General features: G+C 42.2%; 1 long non-coding RNA gene across 1 annotated transcript; it reads left to right on the top strand.

The window, feature by feature from the left end:
• Positions 1 to 4,693: 4,693 nt before the first annotated feature.
• Positions 4,694 to 22,896, top strand: LOC146989143 (uncharacterized). Its single transcript, XR_015035778.1, has 5 exons — positions 4,694 to 4,744; positions 5,328 to 5,437; positions 10,876 to 10,947; positions 13,600 to 13,731; positions 22,780 to 22,896. It is a non-coding gene; the product is annotated as an uncharacterized LOC146989143 (long non-coding RNA).
• Positions 22,897 to 22,995: the final 99 nt, after the last annotated feature.

Genomic DNA, 22,995 nt, shown 5'->3' with positions numbered 1-22,995 from the left:
ATTTCCAGAGGCGATAAAGAAACAGCTTTGATAAGAGGCCGGAGCGGAGATAGAGGCCCCCTAATTACATTAATTACTCTATACCTGGAGGAGAAATCTGAGTCAATAAGTTCTGCAACCCTTTAATCTGCTCATAGAATAAAGCAGGAGGTGCAGCATGGCACAGCACGGCACGGCATAGCATAGCACTGTACTGTACTGTACGGCTTCAGCCTGAGTCTGGAGCAGCAGCCTGCCAGCAACTCGGCCTCCCCCCTGTTTGATTTGCAGGAATTAAGTTATTAAATGCTCTTAATAACTGTGGAAATGGCTCGTTCATTCTTCACGGCATTGCCAGTCCGTGCACGTCACACACACACACACGCATACACCTCTTTAAACGTCCTGCTGCGGCTTAAGTGTGAAAGTCAAACACGACGTCCAGATCTGGACGATCAAACGGAGCAGCAACACAACGGCTGCAGGACGTTTGCTGCTGCGAGGACGGAGGAGGGAGAGGGTGTGTGTGTTTACTGACTGAGAAATCCTCAAAGGCCCATCAGGTGCTTCTGGGAAATTAAGTCCACTGGGTCTGAGCTCACATGCTGCTAAGTAATATTAACATCGGTCCAGGAGAAGCAGCAGCACCAGGAATTACAATGATGTGGTTTTTTAAATTTAATTTTTAGTTTTTTTCTCAAGATGTATTAAAATTCACAGTCAGTTTGACCTCCTGCTCCTCTGACCTAAGTGTGTGATGTGTTGGGCCAACATACTGGTCTCTGTTTCACTGACTGGACTTTTTCTGGATAATATTTCATTGTTTTACTGGTGCCAAGAAGAACAACCCCATATCATTCTGGTGCATTGCCATTTTCTGATCGACTCTTTTCCAGTTGGTGAAATGCATGAAGACGTTATAGTGAAACTAGAAGAAGCTGTGAAGATGGACAAAAGGAAAAATGTGCAACTATAACATAGACATACAGTACACCACACCTGCTGTATGATGTAGACGTGGTGTAGAGACCCTCGTGGACTTGGAGGTCATTGGATTTGGATTAGCCTGCCGATGCTGCATAGACTAGCTTGTTTTCATCTTCATGCTTCATCTTACATCTTAAAGGAGACATATTCTGCCCCTTTTCAACAAATTAAAATAGTTCCCAGGTGTCTTAAAGACATGTCTGTGACATGCTTCGCTCAAAATACCCCAAGGATCAAACATCACAGCTCTTGTCATCTGTTTAAAACAGCCCTGTTCTGAACAGCTGGTTTCAGTGCCTGTCCCTTTAAATGCAAATGAGCCATTGCTGACTGTGCCACGCCCCCTTTACTGGTAACAGTACTTACAGGTAGGGGTGGTGTTATGCAAAATCGAAAACTAATGACATCATTGTGTGACAACTGAGGGAACAGTTCGTAAAACCACATGGGTTTCAACCTAGGGAGCCTTAAAATGACAGATTCTCACATTTTGGGGGCCGGAAACATCCAAATACATGATAAAGAGCCTTCAAAAAGTGATATTTCCATAATATGTCCCCTTCAAATACTTCATTTAAATCAGTTTAAACAATGTTGGTCAACAGGGAAGATGTAGTTTACTGAAGTTTCTAGCTGAAACTGAACTACAGGAGATAAATCTGCATACACTTTAAAGTTTAGGCAAACAGTATAAGGCTCAGAGGTCAAGTTAAGATCACTGACAGGACCTTGGAGTCTGAGGCGAAGCAGGCCGAAGGTTTCCACTGAGTGCAGACAGTGCTGAGGTGGAGTGTGTTGTGTGTAGTCGCCTCTCTGAGTCTGACAGATCCGACTGCCAGCCTCATTTATGCGCTCGGCTCCGACGATCTTTCTGCACACAGGCCTTTAATTGATTAGCAGCCCAATTAAAGAGCAGCGACGGTGGAGGAGAAGGTGACAGAATCACGGCGCCCTCCTCTCCTCCTGAGTAATTCTTTTACCAAGTTTCTAAATCGGGTTTGCCTCGGACTGATAATGGATGTCTGGCCTATCTAAACATGCACCCAAAAGCCGGCTCAGCCCCTCAGCCGAGATAAAGCAGACAAATTACAGAAGGTGGAAAGTACAAGGAATAAAAAAAAGAGAAAAACCCAGAACAACCCCTGAAAGGTTTTATCAGTCGTCTGTAAGCAGCTGCACCTCCTCGTCCGTCTGTGATTTCTCACCGAGAAAAGACAGAAGACAAAGTTGGAGATGCGTTTCAGAATGATGAATCGATCGTTTAATGGGTTATCTCTGTCTCGTTAACCTTCGCCTGCGTGCAAATGATGTGTTGGATTAAACAATGGGGTCTGAACATGGCAGCCACTACATCTCCGTAGCGACCGTGTGGAGAGACACATTGATCAAAGCGTCACATCCATGATCTTCAACACTCCTGCTGCGCTCACAGCCATCCATCACCAGCTGCTCCAGCTGCAGTGTCGTTTAACATTTTTATAAATGCCTTCTGCTCGACATACCTGCACAGGAAATACGTGACACCACGCTGTCCTTTAACAGTCTGGTGGTCAAAGGACGAGAGGCACCCAGGCCGGGGAACTCTCCTTAAAACTAAAGAAAGACTGTACATGTATGGTTTTAAATTGTTAGGAAGAACAGGGAGAGACTGGAGGAATGACATGTGGTACATACTGTATCATCTTGGTTGGGAGTCGAACCGGCGATCACTGCTTCGGAGTGAATAGGCCAACATTGCATGTGCGCTAACCAAAGCACCCCAAATCGTCACCACTTCAAAGACTGTGCAGAAGGTTTTCAGAGTTTACACACACTTAATTTTACTACTACTCCTTGCTCTTTCCTACTGAAGCTACGGTATATTATTGTATATATTGTGATATTGTGATATGGTATTGTGGTTTTGTGATATGGTATTTGTACCATGCTGTACGTTGTTCTTTTTTTCGTCCTTGTATAATTGTTGTTGTTGTGTGAACGGCGGGACTACGGATGGAAATTAGCCTAGAGCTAAATCTGGTGTATTTACATTTTGGATGTTCATGAATACACAGAGTCCCGTTACAAATAAACAAATAAATGAAATGAAATGAAATGAGAGTAACCTGCCCCTTATCGACAGACCAGGGTAGGGAACAAGTGACAAGTCATTTATTTAACCATCACTAGTACTCCAAAGCTGTTTAGTTAAGGTAAAAATGTAGCAGTGTGAAGCTAAAAATCTTGCATAGTTCCTCTTTAACTTGCATGAAAGAATAACAACAGTCGCAGTACGGATCAGTGGACGCTGTGTCGTACGTAGTAAAAGTACCACTATCCCTACTATCCCTAGTGGAAAAAACGCCCCAAAAAACGAGTCAAACTGAGTAGTACTAGTGGAAAAGGACTGTAAACTCAGCTGACATAGGGTTAAAAAAAACCCTTTGTAAAGTAAACCCACAGTTTGTTCAGTAAAGGATCTAAAGTATTCAAATATTTATAGCAAGTTTAGGAGTGAGAAATAGTTTTGTGTGGACCCAATGCTTATGTGATGCCGTGCACAAGTTTGTCACGAGCGGCTTTTAAGTTAATGCTAATTTCTGCAGTATCATTGGAGTCTATTGGGATTTACCTGCAGCGTTAAGATGGAAGTGGAGGGTCATGAGGAGTTGTCTTGTCTGTATCGAGGCCCACAGCAATCCATCAAACTGTTGTCAAGATATCTCACTCTGTACAGGAGTGTTGGACCACCTGACGCTGCTTATGGCCATTCACCTCATATATGAAAAAAGCTTTAGTCCGGACAAGATGAACTGTCACTATCACAGGTTGCAGGAATCAAATCGTCAGTGTTTGAAACGTTAACGTCACTGTTCAGAGGAGATTTGGTGTCCCGTCCACAGGAGGATGCAGCTTTCATCGATTTACAGTCTGGGTCCCGACCTGGACAGGACTCAGCAGGATGCAGCAGCAGCTGATCCCTGAGCGGAGCTGCAGAGACGTAAACAGCTGCAAGTCGCCAGAAGGTCAAAGTGGAAGATCCGTCCCCTGAATATTTATGAAGCGCTATACTAAGATTCAATGAGCAGCGGTGAGCCGCCGACCCCATGCTTTGACAGATAAACAGAAACAGAAACAGAAACGATGACTGTAATAAATCAAACACATGTATCAGTACAGGATTATAAATCTAGCTTTTCATTTGGCAGGCTGCGGCGTGGCCATGCCTCTCTATTAAGGAGGTGTCAAACGTGATAGGAGGGCTGTGCTCCGCCCTTCAGGGGAGCGCGAGCAGCTCCCCTCGTGTTAAAATGCAAATTGCTTTTTCCTGACCCCTGCGTGGTGGACAGGGAGGGCCTGTAGCTTTCAAAGTGACCTGCTTTTTTTTCCTTTTTTACCTCAAAAGGCCGCACGCTATGATGCAGCAGGTGTTGACAGCTTAGCAGATAATATCGTCCGCGGCAAAGGAGCAGCCGGCCAGAGCAGACAAAAACACCACAAGTACACACAGCCACACAGCATCTGTTTAACCCCGCGCAGCCACAGGTCACTGATGTTGTTAGGGGAAACAAAGCTTCATTATTTGCACGTTACAACTTCCCTAAACTTCTCCTGCAGGGATTAAGGTGGAAATCCGTCAGTGTTACTTTAAAGGGTAAAAACACAGGGGCTGATTTTATTAATCATGGCTGCATCTTGTTCATGTGTGACAGCTCCAGACCTGCTGGTCCACGTTAGTCTCATGGTCCCCAGAGGACGAGTCCTACAGACCAATGATCCTCTACTGGACCATCACCAGGTCAGAGTTACAATTTGTCAAATATTTGTCAAAATATCTGCAAAAGCAAGACAGTCTCCCCAGGAATTTACTAATTTAACCCACATTTTGTTGTTTTTTAGGTAAATTCATGTAAAACTGCTGATGCGCGTTGCCTTCAGGGAAAGTTTTTCAGCAAGCAGTCTCTGCATTTGCCTCTAAAACAACTCTTTCTCGTAACGTTCCGTTATTATCTCATATGAATGTGCAGGTCACAACTTGTCCACCAGAGTGTTTTGGAGTTGTTGGGTTGTGTATTTGATGAGTTTGATGAGGGGAAACCAAGAAATCCCATTACCCTCCGTAGCGCAGCTCTGAACAGCTCGCGGCTCTGCTCTGCCGTTCTAAAAACAGCTTGCACTGACAATTTAAGGTAACGAACCTCCTGCTGAGACTATAGGCATTATGGCAATGGGCCAATTTGGGAAAATGTGGAACTATCGCTTTAAGGACTAAAGTGTCACTTTGGGGGCTTTAACCACTTGAAAACTTGAGATATTTACATTACATTCTGGACAAACAGAGGTTGGACTGATTTTATTAATCATGGCTTCATCTCGTTCAGGTGCAATAGCTCCAGGGCCTTAAGTATTTCTGCCTGTTGGTTCACGTTACGTTGGATGGTCCAGACTCAAGGCTGTAACCGCATGACTTCTCCTGCTGCGCCATCACCAGGTCAGAATTACAATTTGTCACATATTTTAGTTCTATGTCAAATTACCTGCAAAAGCAAAGACATTTTGCTGCTTTTGTTAAAGTGTTTCCCCAGAAAATTGTAGTTTCGCCTACATAGCTAGAGGCGCCAGTTGTGACTTTACGTTTGTTCACCTAAGAAATAGTGAATATAGTGTAAATTGTGATTGTACTCACTTTCATGTTTCTCAAAGTTTAGTTTAAAGATGTTTTATTTTATTATTTGAGAGAGCACATTTAGATATTACAGGAAAAATTAAGCAACCAACAGAAATACTCTCTCTCGTTATTAATGGGGGACGTTTCCGATGGTCAGTCAGTCAACAGTTTGCACAGTAACTCGCCACATGTGAATTTCACAGTGCTGTGGTTTTCCTGTGGTGATTCCTGCTTTTACAGTTTCTCTCTGCAACATCTGAGGATGACTTTGTTGTGTAGTTGCCAAGAAATAGTCTGTGGAGACACACACACACACACACACATTTATTATATGTGTCTGTCTCCTGCAGCCTCTTATCTGTCTGGCAGAGGAAGCCCAGAAAAGCCCTCTCTGCTGTCGATGATTGTCAGCTCCAGAAATCCAGACCAGATTTACGTCAGTCTGCTGCGAAGGGGAGTCTTCCTCTGGGCTCACCCCACTAACGTGTTGAAGTCTCTGTTCAATATTTCGCCGTATCTGTCTGATGAAGGTGACTTTATCTGTGCAGCGACTGCAGGAAAAATTAGTTTGCAGATAATTTCATCTGATCTTAATGTCAGCACGAGGAGCCCTGGCGAGCTCCGAACGCCGTGGAGTCTGAGGTCATCTTCACTGTTTTATTTCATATTAATATGAGAAAAGAACAACAGCAGTTTTAACATAATATTCCCCTAACGCTCCTGAATAAAGATTAAGATGGAATATGCCCGGGAAAAGATAAAACAAACAGATTTTACCTTTAAGAAGATGTTTGTTCATCTCAATCTGTCTGTATAGTGGAGATAATATTCAAGAATTACTTTAACGTGCTCTAATTTATCCAGTCTTCCAAATTAAAGGAGAATTTAGACAATAAATTCATAATAGACAGTTTTATGCCAGACTAACTGTCTAAGTGGTGGAGTTATACCACTTACATTATGCTGCATAAACTCCACCACTAGCAGTTGGCTAATTTAAAACTTAACATAGCATGTTAGAGAGTGCTAGCTTCATGTTTATGACGCAGACAAGAAAGTCTGAAGCTACGACCAAACTAATGCATTGAATCTAACTGCAGCTGCAGCTATAGCAAAAATATGCTAATCAGTAATGTCCCTAATTATCCAGGTTACATTCACCACATTTTGCCATCCAGACGACAACACAACCCGGGAGATTTCAGTCTAAACTGGATCCAGCAGCGTTTCCATGAGTCTTTGTTTAAGGTTCCAGAAATCTTCAGAGTGGACGACAGGTGTAAATGTTTTTAAACCAACCATTGGGGTTTTAGTGTGAACGTCTAACTCTGTGCGAAATGTTGAACCGTTTCTTTAAGGGGCTCCTACTGTACTGCATCAAAGACTGTGAGAAGTGGTTGCTTTAATATATCACACTTGTTTATCGCTGATACATTTCTGTTGTATGAGTCCAGCAGAGCTCTGCAGGACCACAGCCCCTCCATATAAAATAAATCAGCTTTAATTAGCTTCTTTCATCTGGCGTTTTTTGAAGGCTTTGAGAACGTCCAGCTGGTTCATATGCCTTTGATTAAGGAGGTAAAGAATGTATAAAGATGAACAAGATAATAATCAAAACAAAGCAACCTTTGAACAGATCTTTGTGAACGCTGAGGAGCAGAAGCAGATTTTCAGAGCAGCTCGTTAAATCGTGAACACATTATAACAAGTTTCTCTCAGCCGTGAAAAGGCTCATGAAGCCTCTTTTACAGAAGATACATTTTTTATGAATGAATAACTTTTGAGGAACACGAAGAAGTAGCTCACCACGACTGCAGCCCCAGATGTTTTAAACAGCATCTACACAGAGCTGTTGCCCCTCCTGTTTTACCCCAACTGTTATTTAATGCTGTAAGGAACTGATCACATCTATAGCCTACAAGCTCCAAAATGACTTTAACTAATTTATAAGCTCCTTTTTTACCTACTGTAGCATTTTAATTTTGGCACCAATTTCGACATTGATGGATTGGATTCTAGAAATCACCAATCAAAGCCCTGATCAACACCACTCCCTATGTTTGAATTACTGAGGCTCGCTGAAACTTTGCATTTGCCAAACAGATAGCTTATCTAGCATGCTACATATCTGGCCAAGTCGCAAGATTTTTGCACTACGAGCAGCTGAGTTACCTCCATTTTCATCCGTCATCCAGATTACAATTCAAATCACAAAACTTCTACTAAACTCTGTACTACGACTTCCCATTAAGACTCAAAAAGTGCTTCCTTATGTCTGACCTTCATGTTTTAAAATCCTGTTTTGCACAAAGAATTGCATCTGTATCACTTCTTACAGATCTTCTTGCGACACAGGGTTAGTTGTTTTGCGGACAAGATGCCGTTCAGTCATGGACTATGAACTCTTTATGACTTCAAGGCGATGTGATATAGAACAACATCTGGTTCAAAACGTCTATTTTGATGTTTGCATTGAGATGTTGAATTGGTTCGTCTTAAGACAACAGAAGTTATCAAACTTCTATTTGTGTATGTCAGTTTTGAAAGTCACAGGTGTTTACAGTTAGGTGAAACCAATAAATCTCTTTCTGGAAAGATGCATTTAGCTCAAGACGACCTTGTGCTACTTCTGTGTTTGAAACTTTCCAACAACTTAAATGATTGCAGCTTGAAAACAGAGTAAAGTAGAAAACTTCCCTGACCTTGAACTGCTAGAAAATATCCATCGTCTATCTGTGCTATGACACTTTTGCAGCTCTGGACTTTGAATCATCTCCAAATCAATCAATTAAGCTCCTCCTGGCCACTGAGACTCCAGAGGATGAAGACATTATTTATCATACCGACGTCAGGTGAAGGGACAACAATGGACGCCGGCCGTGTGTGTGTGTGTGTGCTCCCTGAGCGAACCTCTGAGAAGCTGCAGGTTATGTCGAAGGCACACACAGCTCACAGGAAGAAAAAAAAAAAAAAAAAGGTTAATAAGGACATCTCCTCCTCTTCTTATACCGGAGAGCCGGCGCCGTCACTTTGCCAGCGAGGGCGCCTCGAACAGGTCCACGCCACATGCAGCGCAGGAATATTTTAGAATATTAATTGCACACTTAGTATTCTGTTGTCATATGGCTTTTATTAGTATTCCATCAACTCAATGAGGCGTGAAAGGGCCAGATGCTGCGTCCTCATCTATCCCACATACACTCTTGTCTTTTGTCACTTATTAGTGCAGCGAGTGTCAGTCTGCTCATCACTTCTGCAATCTGATGTCATGTATTTATTAATTGGACCAGTGAGTTTAAAAGTGGATTAATAACACTCAGGTCGGATCCACAGTACCCATGATGGGGTGAGGTGAGGAGTAAGGACACCGAGAGTTTACAGCCGACACTGCTCCCTGTTGTCAGCACAAACAGGAAGTACATTAATTCATATTAATTACCTGCAGGCCTCGCCCTTACATAATCCTTTACCTTCTTCTAATCCCACAAGCACCAGTCCAAATCTAAACTTTGATAACGTTTAGCAACTTTCATAAAGGTCCAGTGTGTAATAATTGACAAGGTTTATTGGGGAAATCTGATATCCCATATTTGTATAAGTGTATAATTGCTATAAAATAACATTTATTTGGTTTGCATAGCCTTATAATTATTCTTTTATATATACATATAGCAAGGGTCTTGCTTTAGAGAGTGTTGCCATCTTGCACCGCCATGTTTGTATGGCAGCCAAGTTTCGCAAGTTTTGCGTGCATAAATACCCCCCACCCCCCATTTTACACATTGGACCGTTAAAGGGATAGTTCAGCATTTTTGGCAAATTGGCCCATTGCCATAATCCCTATAGTCATAGCAGTAGGTCTGTTTCCTTTAATTGTCGGTGCAAGTAGTTTTTAGAACGGTGGAGCAGAGCCATGAGCTACTCAGAGCTACGCTACGGAGGCTAATGGGATTTCTTGGTTTCCCTCATCAAACTCATCAAATACACAATCCAACAACTCCAAAACACTCTGGTGGACAAGTTGTGACCTGCACATTCACCACACTATGAGATAATAACAAAAAGTTACCACACAGAGTTGTGGGATTGTGTATGGATTATGGCATCGGCCAATTTGCCAAAACGTTGAACTATCCCTTTAAGAGAAGAAGAATCAATTTTCAAATCATGATTACACACCTTCATCTCAATTTGTGAATCCAAACAGAGATTTTGACTCCAACAAAACTCAGTGAATCCAGTCTTCGTTCTCTACAAAGGCTTTTTCTGTCCTGTTGGAAAATCACACGATCATCTCCTGCACGACGGGCTCAGACCTTTTTCCCTTTGCTGCTGCAGAATAAATGAGTGAACGAGCTCAGGCACATCTATATTTTTCTTCAGCACTTTATTCCTCGCCTCTTTAAATCATGTTACAGTGGTTAATTTTTAATTAAGCTGGAGGAGAGTCTGTGTTTGATCCCACTCAGCTCATGACTTGAAGTCCCAAATGATGGTTTTGCTATATTTCAAGAAAGGATGCTCGTGTTTCTCAGTGTGAAGAAGACTTTATTGTCACGTACAGTAGGACAGAGGATGAAGTCGTCTCATCTTAAACATCCTGTTGTCAGAAATTCATCGTTTGGCTGCATTTATAATATATTTCTATTAGTTCACTGGTCTGTCTTCATGTGAGTGAGCATAGCAGCAGCCTCCATTTCTTCTTGGACACTGTCACACTATCACACGACATCAGGAGCACCTCTTTTATCTGGTGCTTCCTGGTGCTTCCCTCTGATATCCACTCTCCGCATCTATCTGAATAAATAAAAGAGAAAGTGCTTTTGGTTCAGTGTCGCTCGGGGCAAGACGTTGTATTTTTTTCTAGTCAAAATACAGAACCAGGCTCATGGCGTATATGACTTACACTCTGACAAATGTGCATCCACAAAACACCTCATGAAGAATAACAACAACGACAAGAAGGATAAACTGTTTAAAGCTACATTAAACTCTTGTAAAGACCCCAGCACTCACCTCTGTTGTTGCTGTGGGATTTTTTTTCAAGGTCACAAAAAAGATAAATACTGAATGAACACTGTCCGTCAATGAAGACATGAGGAAAAATACCAATCTCTTACTGAAGACTTGAGAAGCGATGACCCCACTGGTTTGTTCCTTTCTCCTCTCGATATTTTTGATAATAAAAAACACCACTTATTGAAGACAGTACTGTCTGTCTCTGTCTCCTCTTCCTCCCTCTTCCCTTCTTTCATCCCCAGCACATCAGTGTCTTACAAACGCCCTTACCTGTGGCTAACCTGATAAAGTCTGAGGTCCTTCCTTTACCCCTGGTAAGTTGATCTTGTGTGTTGCCCTGCAAATACGTTCTGTTCCTGCTCTCTTCTGACCCAATTGTCCCTCCGCTATCTCTGTCGAACGTAGCTACACCAAAAGTTGGGTGCATGCATTCACACTTTCATTCCTCTTCCTGTTTGACATCTGCTGTTCCATGTTTTTCTTTTATGATCTTTGTCACAACAGGAATATAAATATATAATTTGGTAACAGATTTCATCAACTGCAATAGTTTTCATTTAAAAGAATAGTTGAAAAATTGAAATTGCACTTATTATCTACTCACCCTCATGTCGACTAAGGGCTGGGAGAAGTTTCCGAGTCCTCCGTGCCTTCTCTGAGTTACAGCGGGGCTCCGTGCAGCACTGCATGTCCATATGACGGTTGCAAATGGATACCACTTTTCTTCCTAACAAAAAGACACACCAAAAAACATCCAAATACCTCCATGCTGCTCGTATGTAATGTCCGTCTCGTCTCGCGCGATTTGCGCCAGCGTCAGTAATCGCACTGACGCGAGATTTGGACGGACCAGGACGAGGAGCTTCCGTTACAAACAAGCTTGAAATATAGACTTATTGAATTTTTTTCTGAACAATTTCTCATGTTGGGGCTTCAATACAAGACGGACATTACATACGAGCAGCATTGAGGTATTTGGATGTTTTTTGGTGTGTCTTTTTGTCACGAAGAAAAGTGGTATCCATTTTCAACCGTCATATGGACATGCAGTGCTGCACAGAGCCCCGCTGTAACTCAGAGAAGCCACGGATAACTCTGAAACTTCTCCCACCCCTTAGTCGACATGAGGGTGAGTAGATAATGAGTGACATTTCAATTTTGAGTGAACTATCCCTTTAAGGAAAACTTGCTATCAAAACAACATCAGAATAAAAAGAGATACAAATGACTTTGTATGCACATATTGGCTTATAAATGTTAATAATAATGATAAAAAACAATACAGCTCTACATGGAAAGAAATGAAGACACATACCAGTCTTTTCAAACACACACACACACATACATACATACACACACAGTGGTGGTGGTGGTGAGAGTCCCTCAGTTCATTAGAGTTTAGATTGGGATCGCTGGCTGTGTTGCTCGTGGCAGCTGTACTTTATCCCCTGTAGGATTGGTGGGAGAAGGAAAATTGAAACCACAACCTTTGGACAAGCAGACATTTAAGGCCTTGTCAGAGTGAGATAGGGCTCCCCGGCTCTGCCAAACCCTGACGCCCGACTCCATCACTATCAATATCCTGCCTTTTACTCAGCCGGCCCCCTTTAAAACAAAGGGAGATGTGGGGAACAGATAGTGGGAGGGAGGGGGTGCAGCTTCAGCTCAGGGACAGCAGGGAGGTTAGAGAGACTGCTCCCTTCTTTTTCTCTCAGGGCAGATTCATACCGAACGCAAGCTGCTGGAGAAACTATTTCATACAAAGTCGGAGAAGAAGACGGCACAACATTTTAAACTGGAGCAGAAACGGTGCAAAAACATCTGCAGAAATATAATGTAACAGGAATTTTTTTTCTTTTTTTACAAACACAGAGGACACTGAGGACAGCAGAAAATCCTGCACCAGAAATCTGTGTATATATTATTATAAAGTACTTAAAGCTGCAGGAATTAGCCTGACCCTGAAGATTAGTTAGCATTTAAACACTTCCTGAAGTCTCTGGCTGTTTTCAATGGGTTTTTGCCTAGATGATTGAAACATATGGTCTGGTTTATCATGTTTTATCCTGTGCCAAAAAATACCCCAGTCCTGATTCTGTAAGCTTTCACCTCTCTTTTAAAAAAGGCAGGCTGTTAACAAGTGTCTAAATGAGACAATAAAGGTCAAAGGTCATTAGGGATTATCACATCATAACAGCAGACATGAAGACATGAAAACAGCCTCAGTGTGTTTAGTATACTCTATTTTTTGTAATCTGACAAACTGTTGCTAACTTTGTTTGTCGGTCAAGTTTCTTTTCTCCAGTCTTCCAGTGTTTTTATGGATTGAAAATCATTTTAAAGCCATTATCTTGATCATTTACTCATCCCATGTTTTTTTTTTTTTGTCGGCCAAACAGCTAAACCATAAAACCCAAACATTTTTGTTTCCAATCTAAATTGGGATGAAAGACGCTCACAAATCGTTTCCCATCCCAGAAAAAAGGTAATTAAATAATGAAATAATGAAATAATAAAATAATAAAATATCACAGTGTGAACTTCTATGATCACACTAAACCCAGAGGAAAATTCGGAGACGGTCTGAGCCTAAAGGAAAAACATTATCTATGACACATTACAAAATATCACCTCACTCGGCCCTCAGATAATTAACACCTTCCTGCAGAGTCATACGCTCATTTTAACGCGTAGCTCTGCATTGCCACACCGACTCAACACCAACTCAATGAATCAAATTAAGATATTAATGGTTGCTGGACAGATCGTTGGCGTTAATGGATCCGGCTCCGACACCGAGGTAAATATCCCGTCTTGGTAATCGTCCCCGGTTGCGAGGTCGGTGACATTCTCGAGCAGCCCCTGCAGCTATTTCCATCACTGTCACAAAATTAAACAAATGTGATTGCTGAGGGTAAATTACTGACTATCTTTTTTTTCTCCTCCTTCTTCTCCCCACTGTGCAGACACTTCCTGTCCTGAGAGACCTCGACGTCTCAGTCCCATCTGCATCAGTTTACAGAGACGGGACAAATCGTCGGCCCTCGGAGGAACCTGAACCCGGAGGAGCCTGAACGACACGACGCGACGACGGCAAGGTCAGATGTTCATTCACATAAAAACCACTGTGAGATTAAACTGTTGCAAACAACAACAGCAACAACAGCAGCAGCAACGGTTCTTATCCAGCAGACACTGATGAATGGCATCGTTTGTGGAGAATGAGCCCGAGTCACATTATGAACAGAAAACAAATCCTTATCTCATGATTAATTGAAAATGTGTTGTCAGCTTCCTCCTTCAGCTCGACGCAGCTATTGTCCCTTCTCTAAATGTGTAGTTTATAGCTGATCGTTTTTCATATGTGAATCGTACCGAAACAACAGAACAGGTTACTGCTGGCGCCTTCATCGTGAAGTATGAAGGGCGCGTTTCTAAATCGGATAAAGTTTTAGTTTGAAGTTTTAATCCTGAAATCTGCATGATAGAACATATAATATTCAGTTCAGCTCCTTCTTGCATGGACTAAAACACGGTTCTGGTTTGGTTTGGGTTCGTAGAAACAGTTTTCCTCAGGCTCTCATGAACTTGAGTTCCCTCTTTCATTCAACTGCACAGACATACAGTCCTAAAGTCCTTAAATTGTTGACAGAAGCCAGTTTAACAGACCTGTGTAGCCTCTGTTGGCTCTGTAACCCACATCAGCTGCTTCTACTATAATACAACCAAACCCTCTCGACCTGAGTTCGGGGTTTGATGAGGAAGCATCTCGTTTCGATTTATTTAAATGAGCAAGAGAGTTCAGTGCTCAATTGGTGCAGCATTAATTTGAAAAGTGATGCCAGTAACTGATGAGAAAGAGTTGTTCTTCATGGCTGTAGGAGAGGATGTTGATATAAAGAAAAAAAGCAAATTGTTGCATGAAAATGACGAGTCTTTTATTGCAGGTTTTGATGAGAGTTAAGACACTGAGTTGTCCGGCTGCAGAAACTCTGCGGCCCACTGCAGGACGGCTCTCATTTAACCTCACACTAGATTTAATTAATCCACGCACCAGTCCATGCATGTGATTAATCTTCACACTGGGGACTGTGGGACAGATTAAGACTTAGGAAGTGTCCAGGCTTTACAAGTTTAGAGTTTGATGTACTGGGATGCAGCTCCCAAATAGGCTTCAGTGTATTTCCTATCAGGATTGAACAATTTCTATGGTTGATGCTGATATTCAGAGAGGAGGTTTATGTTTATATATTTTTCAAAATCTGATTATTGGACACTGTTGTTTGCAAAAAGATGCCATTATTTAAAATGTAAAAATGTTACCAGTTATGAAATGGTAAAATTAATGCAGATGGAAACTGCGGGCGGAGGAAAAGAATTCTCACAATTAAAGAGTTTGCTTTTGGTTATAAAAGAGTCTCATATTAATGTGGATGAATCTATGTTATCCACTTGTTAATGGGTCCATTTTCGATAAATATATAGTTTTGTCTTCATAGTTATTTTGATTTAGTGGTCGACTCCCCCAGCATTTCCTAGTTTCGGTTTCGCGGACGCTGGGAATAACGCAGCTGAATAGTTGTTTATGGTCTCCGAACCGATGAGTGAAAACATTCTTGGCAAATGTTTTCGCTTTCGTCCGTCTTGCGCCGGTCCAAGAATTCCACCGTGTGCACGGAGGCTCATGGGAAATGTAGTGTGAAAACACCTTACTTTCCGAAACTCCTCGTAGAACACTAATTTTCTTTACCCGATCTACAGAAAATTAAAGGAAGAAGAAATCAAAACTAAATAGATTGGGTTTATTTTTATGCTGTTTTGATTCCATTTGAGAGCCCACTCCTAATCAGTATGAAGTTATACTTTCAAGGACATCTTTGGAGTCGGCCGTCCTTCACATTCACCTTCACACTGCACGGTAAATGAGGTCATGTGCATCTCAGTGCGTCCTCCAAGACGTCGTGGGTAAATTCACACCTGTTCTCAGAGTCAGATTTGAGCAGGACCCATGAGAAAGTCACCCTGCCGGCAGCTAGGTAGGATGCCTCAGTGTGTGTGTGGGGGGGGTATCCCTCTGTAACCGAACAGGACGGTTTGCACCGTCTGTCTGTGCAAGCCCCGGCTCCTCCAGCTCGCCATTTGTGATAATTAAATTTTCAGGGAGCAGATTTTGTCTTTGTGACACGTTGAGGGGGGGGAAAGCTGTGAAAAGACCATTTTCCCCCCGCGAGGACGTCTGAGGGAGAGAAACGCAGCAGAAACTAATGTGTTTCATCAGGGAAAACACAGCCTGGAAAGCCTATTCAAAACAATTCCATTTGCCAGAGGTTTCCATTATCACGTCTGTGATGGAGGACACCGGCGGGAGGAGGGAGGAGGGGGAGAGCACTGAATAAATCTGCTCTCAAGCTAAAATGCATTAAACAATAAGGATTCTATGAGGAAAAAAACTTCTTAAAAGAAGAGTTGTAGCTTTTTTTCCCCCCACTAATGTTAAGTTGCATTGATTTTCCAGACGGTACAGGTAATAATTTACATTGTAAAGTAAATCAGCCTCAGTTTCATTTAATTCCTGTTGCCGTTAAGCAGAAAATTGAAGAGTCTCTATTCAAGGGAAATCAGATTATCTTGTCAAACTGATGGCTAATGTGTAATGCATTTAAAGGCTGGATCAAAACAATCACCTGTGATGTCAGGGAAACCCCCCTCAAGATGTTTTAGATGCAGAGATCGACTGTTTAATGATTCATGACGACGACGACGACGACGGCAGCAGCTGAAGAGCCAGACTGACTTCTGCTGAACGTGGCGGAGACAGGTACCCTTGGAGTCCGCGGGAAGGAGAGAGCGCGAGGGGAATACGTTAATGTGGTATTGATCACGGTGACAGTATAGCATAAGCTGAGACGAGCAGAAAAAGGTCGCAGTCACTCATTCTGACTTTACCTTGTGTACGTTTGTGTGTGTGTATTTGTGTGTGTCCACCTCGATCCTGTTGACAGACCTCGAATCGTCGCTGTGACCACAACTTTCTGTTCCTGTCACAACTTTGGTGCAAAATCAAAGCAGGATGTTGGAGTCTCACATTTTCCACTTTTCAATGAAAAAATCTCAGAAGAAAAAATCAGTTTTTGTTACAATTGACTCAAAATTTTTCAATTTTTTTCTTCTTTTCTCGTCTTTTCTGTTGCATTGTTCTCACCAATTACAGATGAGGATGTATTCTTCTTCTGCCAACCAGCCAAGTTACAGAAAAGATGCTCACAACCTCCCTGTCCTAAGTGACAGCTTTAGATAATGAAAAGAGGTGTTTTTTCAGAGCATTACGGGGTCACAGTGAGACTTTGACCTTTGACCTTTTGGATATAAAATATCGTCACCACACACCCTAATAGACATTTGTGTTAAATTGTGATCATAATTAGCCTATGAATCCATGGGTTAAATCTAATCGGTTCATTCTTGAGTTTAAATCGACGTCTTTGCTAAATCTGAAGAGATTCTCGTGAGGAGATGTTGAGATCTTGAAACTGGGATTTGTGAGGTCACTGTGACGTCGACCTTTGTCCTTTGGTGACCAACTGTTACTCAGTCCATCCTCAAAAAGGGACTGTGCTACATTTTTACCTTAATTTACCAGCTTCAAGAGTCCTAGTGCTGGTTAAATCAATGACTTATAACTTGTTGCAGGGAGAATGGAGGCTCTCTGCCTTCCACCTAGCGTCTCTTCGCTGAAAACCAACCTTGTAAGATCAGAGACTTACATATTTCCTCTCTAAAGCCGTTTTCCCACTAAAATTAGCGGGTCGACGCTGAGGGATCAGACAGAGCAGAAACCAGTCGCCCCGCTCTCATCCGCGGTGCAAGAGACACACAGTCATGCCACAGCCGCCCGCCGCGGAGTGTCTGTCCGCCGAGGCAGACTCTCTGGCTGGCTGACCTGGAGCACCAGGACCGCGGAGGACAGCGAGTCTGCTGCGGCCGGATGACGGACGTCCGCGGCACAACACGTCTTTTCTTTTCTTTTCTTTTTTTCTATCGTTTTTGGTCAGTGTTCTTTGATCTTTTGATCCCAGTCTCGGATGAGAGCAGAGCGGAGCAGAGCTTTGTTTTGGTACGTGATATGAGACACGACTGGCGCGATGACGTAGCGTCACGTAACGTTCAGTGTCATCACGTAAATTAGCGGGTTGACGCGGGTCTGGCGTTCCCACTGCAAGCCGTTCGGAGCCGAGCCGATTAAAGGCGATTTTAACCCGCGTCGCTTGCCGAGTCGTTTGACCCGTGTCGACGTGGGTCGACGCGGCTCGGTGCGCCTTTCCCACTGCCACCAAAAGCCGATTGTTAGCGGGTTTAAACTGGTTTTTTGGCCAGTGGGAAAGGGGTATAAGTCTCAGTAAAAGTTTGAGACAAAGGTGGGGAAAGTTTCCTCAAGGAGTTACTGAGATATCAGGGACAGATGGACGGACGGCCTTCGCTGTCGCTGGTTCTGGATTTCATGATGCTGAAGCTCATTTGCACTTTATTGTCCTCGCTTCAACGACGACACTCAGTTCAGCAGTGGAGAAGGTTTTTTAAAGCAACTACAAAGAACGTTTAACTGGATATGCAAAAGTCTCTTGATGTCTCTGTGTGACCTACAACAGCAAATGAGTGCAATGGTGGGAAGATAAGATATTTCTAAATAGTGTAACGGTCCACCAGGCGAAACGATTTATGGCACTCCAGAGATGGCATGCGCGAGCCAGATAAGCATCTTTACCACAATACGCACTAGAGCTCATGGGAAATGAAGGCTTCATTCTGGCAAAACACTACCGCTTTTGTCCACAGGGGTCGCCAAATCAACGCAAAAATGAAAGTTCTTTGTAGTTGCTTTAAAAAACATCGACAACAGAAGAAAAATATGTGAGTATTAATGGCTGCCCCAGTTTTCCTAAAAAAATAACTGGGGACACTTCTTCACCTGATGATTTAGGTCCAGTGTTGATGTGTGCGTCTCTATTTAACAGCAGGAAGTAAGAGTGTGGCTTACTTTACAAGTTAGCTACTTTGCATTTGCATTTTAATGAACCATAACGACTTAAGTGTCTGACCCAACACTAACCATACTTTCATTATCGTGCGTCATATCTCTTTATCTTCGTGCTGCGAGCCTCCTGAAGCTGTAATCGCTCATCCACCAGAGGAGCAAACTGTTGGTGCTACAGGTCGGTTATGAGACGGAGATGGTTTGGATCATTAGGCATGCTGAGGGGGGGGGACTCCCTGTGCCAGATGTGCTGAGCCTCTGGTTCAACTTGTGGGACTGACGCATCCAAAACATTAACTCGCACGCTGACAGCGTCGCTTTATTGCTTGTCGCTGGGAGTAATTAGCTGAGCCGCCCGGGAAAAACCCTCCGAGAACTCATTTAGGTTAAAAAAAAAGAGGAAAAAAATGGGTGAATCCCCATTAATGTTGTGGTGTCACGTCTGAGGTGGAAACAACAGCTGAATACAACATTTCTAGATCAGAGTCTTTCACAGTGGTTTCCTGCTGTGGTGTTTATAGGATTTGAAATCATTACTTGTCAATGAGACTTAAAGCACAAGTAAGTGATATATTTGTGTTAATATAAGTCTTAAATAGTTATATCTTCCGACAGCAATCACTTACATAGAGTGTTTGGACTGAAACACGGGTCTGTCAGTCCCTCTGCTCTGCTCTGAGCCGAGGAGAAAACATTTATCGTATCCTACAGTTTTTATCCAATGAGGAGAGAGAACGGCATGCAGGGCTGTGTGTGCAGCCAAGGGACGCCGTGAATGTGGTGAAGTACTGTAGGGACGAGGACTGTTATGGCGCGTTCAAGGAAACTCGTAACTCGTGTTTTTCCGACCTGTGAAGTCGTACCAGTTCGATCTGGTACGAGTTCACGGGTCGGAAGTTACGAGTGGCAGTTATAGTGACTTTCACAGGTAAAACAGGTCGGAAAAACACGAGTGGGTTGCCTGGAACGCTACAAAATCGTAAGTTGTGACTTGAAGCTGTAATTTACGGTTTCAAAAGCCTGCCTGGAACGCAGCATTAGCCAAAACGACCGGACCACTTACTTCTGCTTTAAGCTTGTCACGATCCCAGTCCTCAGACTTTTATCAGGTAGATTCCATCCTCTTTATCTTCTCAAGTTGTTTTTTTTGCTCCAACTTCAGAGGAGGTATTAAGTTTTGCTAATAGCCTACTGCATTGCTAACAGAGTCTAGTAGAAGCTGCTTAATTTTGCCATAATATCTACTCTAAAAGCCCTGTAATATTTTCAGTAGGGCACTTTTTTTTTGCCTGCTTTGCCCACCTTAGTTTTAAAAGAGCTATTTTTAACTTTTGCTATTGCTACATATGCCTAACCTTTCATTAGCATAGACAGCTGTTTACTCACCAGTCAATAAGAAGTTAATTTACCTCTTTTCTCCCTTGTTTGTTTTCTATATTTTTGCCAACACCTAGCTTTGAAAGCACTTTTTGAAAGTTTTGCTCTTGGTAAGCTACTACATAGCTAACAAAGATCGACTAGCAGCTGTTAACTTATAGTAGAAGACTAGAAGCATCACTAACCAGCTGGTCTGTCTCGTCACTTTCCAATATCGACTCATTATCTTATCTTACCAATCTTGTGCAGCCTTTTGAAGAATAAAACCTCTAACCTAATAATCAAATATCTATTTTGTTATTTAAAACAACTTGTTTCCAGTTCTGATGCACCACAGATTTTATGTAACCCTGTAGTTGTTCCTGAAAAATGCCCCAGAAACAACAGATTTTTATACTTAGTCTCCCCACACATCCAAAATATCTTATGTTTTCAACGAAATCTCACTTATTTTTTAAAATAAACAGCTCACATTTGATAGAAAGTTTAAAGAAAAATAAGATAAATATGTTAATAAGAACTTCAGTTTCTACAAAATCCATATAAAATCTTCCTTTTTTACCCCATCTTTTACATTAAGTCTGATTTTTGCAGGAAGGTTTTTGATAAACTCATGCTTAATTACTGTCACCATGCCTATGCCAGGGAGATGTAAGCAGAAACTCCTAATTAGTGAGCTGCATATAACGATTTTACGGTGTTTAATTTACCACAGGTCACATCACAGGCAGTAAATGTTTGATAAGTGCATCAGGAAACGTCTCGGGCTCATTTGGGCCATCCTGTTGGCACTGATCCCTCGGTGTGCAGCCGCTGCAGCTGGCTTGAGGTCGGAGGTGCTCGCAGTGATACAAAGGTTCAAAGGTGAACAGGGAGTTAGTCTTTGCCAAATGTCATCTGGTTCTCCACAACACAAAAAAAGAGAGGAGACCACCTGGCACAAGTGAAAGTAGGACACGATTGTACCGAACAGTGAAATACCTCAACAGAAAATAACTCTGGACCTCAGACTGAGTGAGAGATAAATAGGATCCAATTCATCTAAAAAATAAATAAATAAACACAATTCACATCTGAAATGTGCGCTCACTGTTCCTTTTCCATTTGGATGATTAAGATCAACAATAAACACAGTGATGTCCATTTTAGAAATTAATCTCCTGTTGAAATGAGATGTCTGCTCTGATGCGATTAGAGCAGTGAAAAAACTCTCTGCTCATCTGATCTGAGGACGATAATCATGAGTCCAATCCAGATTTAGCGTCACCTGTAGCTGTTCACAACAGACAGGTGCTGTCACAAAGACACACATAGGCACCACGTTACGCATGCAAAGGTCTGGATAGGAATTTATTTCTATTTATAAGATGTTTAATTAATTAAGGTGTTTAGATTTGAGCAGAATGAGGCTGAAGAGAGAAGGAATAGGAGAGAAGTGTGTGTTAAGATGGATTCTGTGGTTTATTAGCTGCTGTTTTTAATTAGCGCACAGTTAATTCTCTGTTGACAGTGTCTAATGGTGTGTTCAATTTACGTTGGAAGTTGGAAAGTGGAAGTTGGAACTCGTGATGACGCTGCCTCCGAGTTGAGTCCTAATAACAAACACGGAAGTCGGAAAAATGGGAAGATTATTATAACGAAATGAAAATATATATTATGATTTTACACTTGTAAATGTTTGGATTTCAAACAATCTATAAGGTTTTTAAAAGGGTGTACAAACAACAACAACAACAACAACAAAAAGCGTGTAAGGTGCATCAAAACAAACCTTTAGCCAACTGCCGTTATAAGCAATAATAATGTTGTCATTTAGATAACAACACAAGGATAAGAATTGAACAGTGCTTTCACATCGCTGACTAAAATTCAAACTCGAAGCTCAAAAATTGGCAGTAAATTCCGACTTCCGAGTACAACTTGAATGCACCGTGTCTCCAAACACTTCTGTTTATATCTAGGCTATATGCAGTTAATTAGTGTTTGTGCAAAATTTGCAGGGATTCCCTTGAGGATTTCTCGAGAGGTTGCGTTCACAAGGTCACAATCAATGCCCTGTGAGGTCACTGCAACTTTGACTTTCAACCTCTGACCGTAAAGGGATAGTTTGGCTTTTTGACATGGGGTTGCATGAATTAGTCCTGCACAGTCGGTAAATGAGCTGCATTAAATTCTGGTCAGGGTGATATGACTGGGAGCACAGAAACACCCCATGAAGCAGTGTAATATCTTTTAAAAAAAGTACATTTCAGATAAAATATATTTCAGTGGTTTATCTTCCTGGGAAGTTCTTCCCTTTAGGTGCTGGTCTAAGATGAATTTGTTTGACAGAAGCTCATATCTCGTAACATTTTCTGCTGAGTTTAAACATGGAGTTGTTGTGGTAAAAATGCATACACTGTGTTTTGTTTTTGTTTTTCCTACCAGTGGACGTGCAGACAGGCAGACGAAGGGGATGTGGATTAATCCGTTGACAGAAAACCGTGATGCTGCTGAACTGAAAAAAACAGAAAAACAAAACCTATGTCACAGCACATAAAAATTCATAAAAATGTCATCCCGGCTGCTCTGTTTTCTTTTAACCGTGTCAACGCTCTTGTGCATGTTAGTGCTCAGATTAGAGAGCTGCAAACACGAGTCAGGAGAGCAGCGTCCCTTTGACCTACAGTTTGAAGAGGAAGCTGTGGATTTGATAGAGGGCCTTAAAATACATCAAGCCAATTTCATTTCATTGCAGGAAAATCAATATGGCCCAGTGTCCTATTTACCTGCACAATATCCAAGGCAGGAGTGGAGGAGCAGATGAAGGTTGACCCGCTCCTGACATGATCACACACAGATCCTGCACATGACTCGGCAGGCAGTGAGTCGCACAAGGCTGAGATTTAAAGAGGAACTAGGATGTGTAGCTTGACTATGCTACATTTTTACCTTAACTAAACAGCTTTGGAGT

Source organism: Trachurus japonicus, chromosome 4, assembly GCF_045865225.1.
Source record: "Trachurus japonicus isolate A0001 chromosome 4, Traja_1.0".
Lineage (NCBI taxonomy): Eukaryota > Metazoa > Chordata > Actinopteri > Carangiformes > Carangidae > Trachurus > Trachurus japonicus.
The sequence above is the reverse complement of the archived record's forward strand: the minus strand, read 5'-3'. Positions and strand labels throughout refer to the sequence as shown.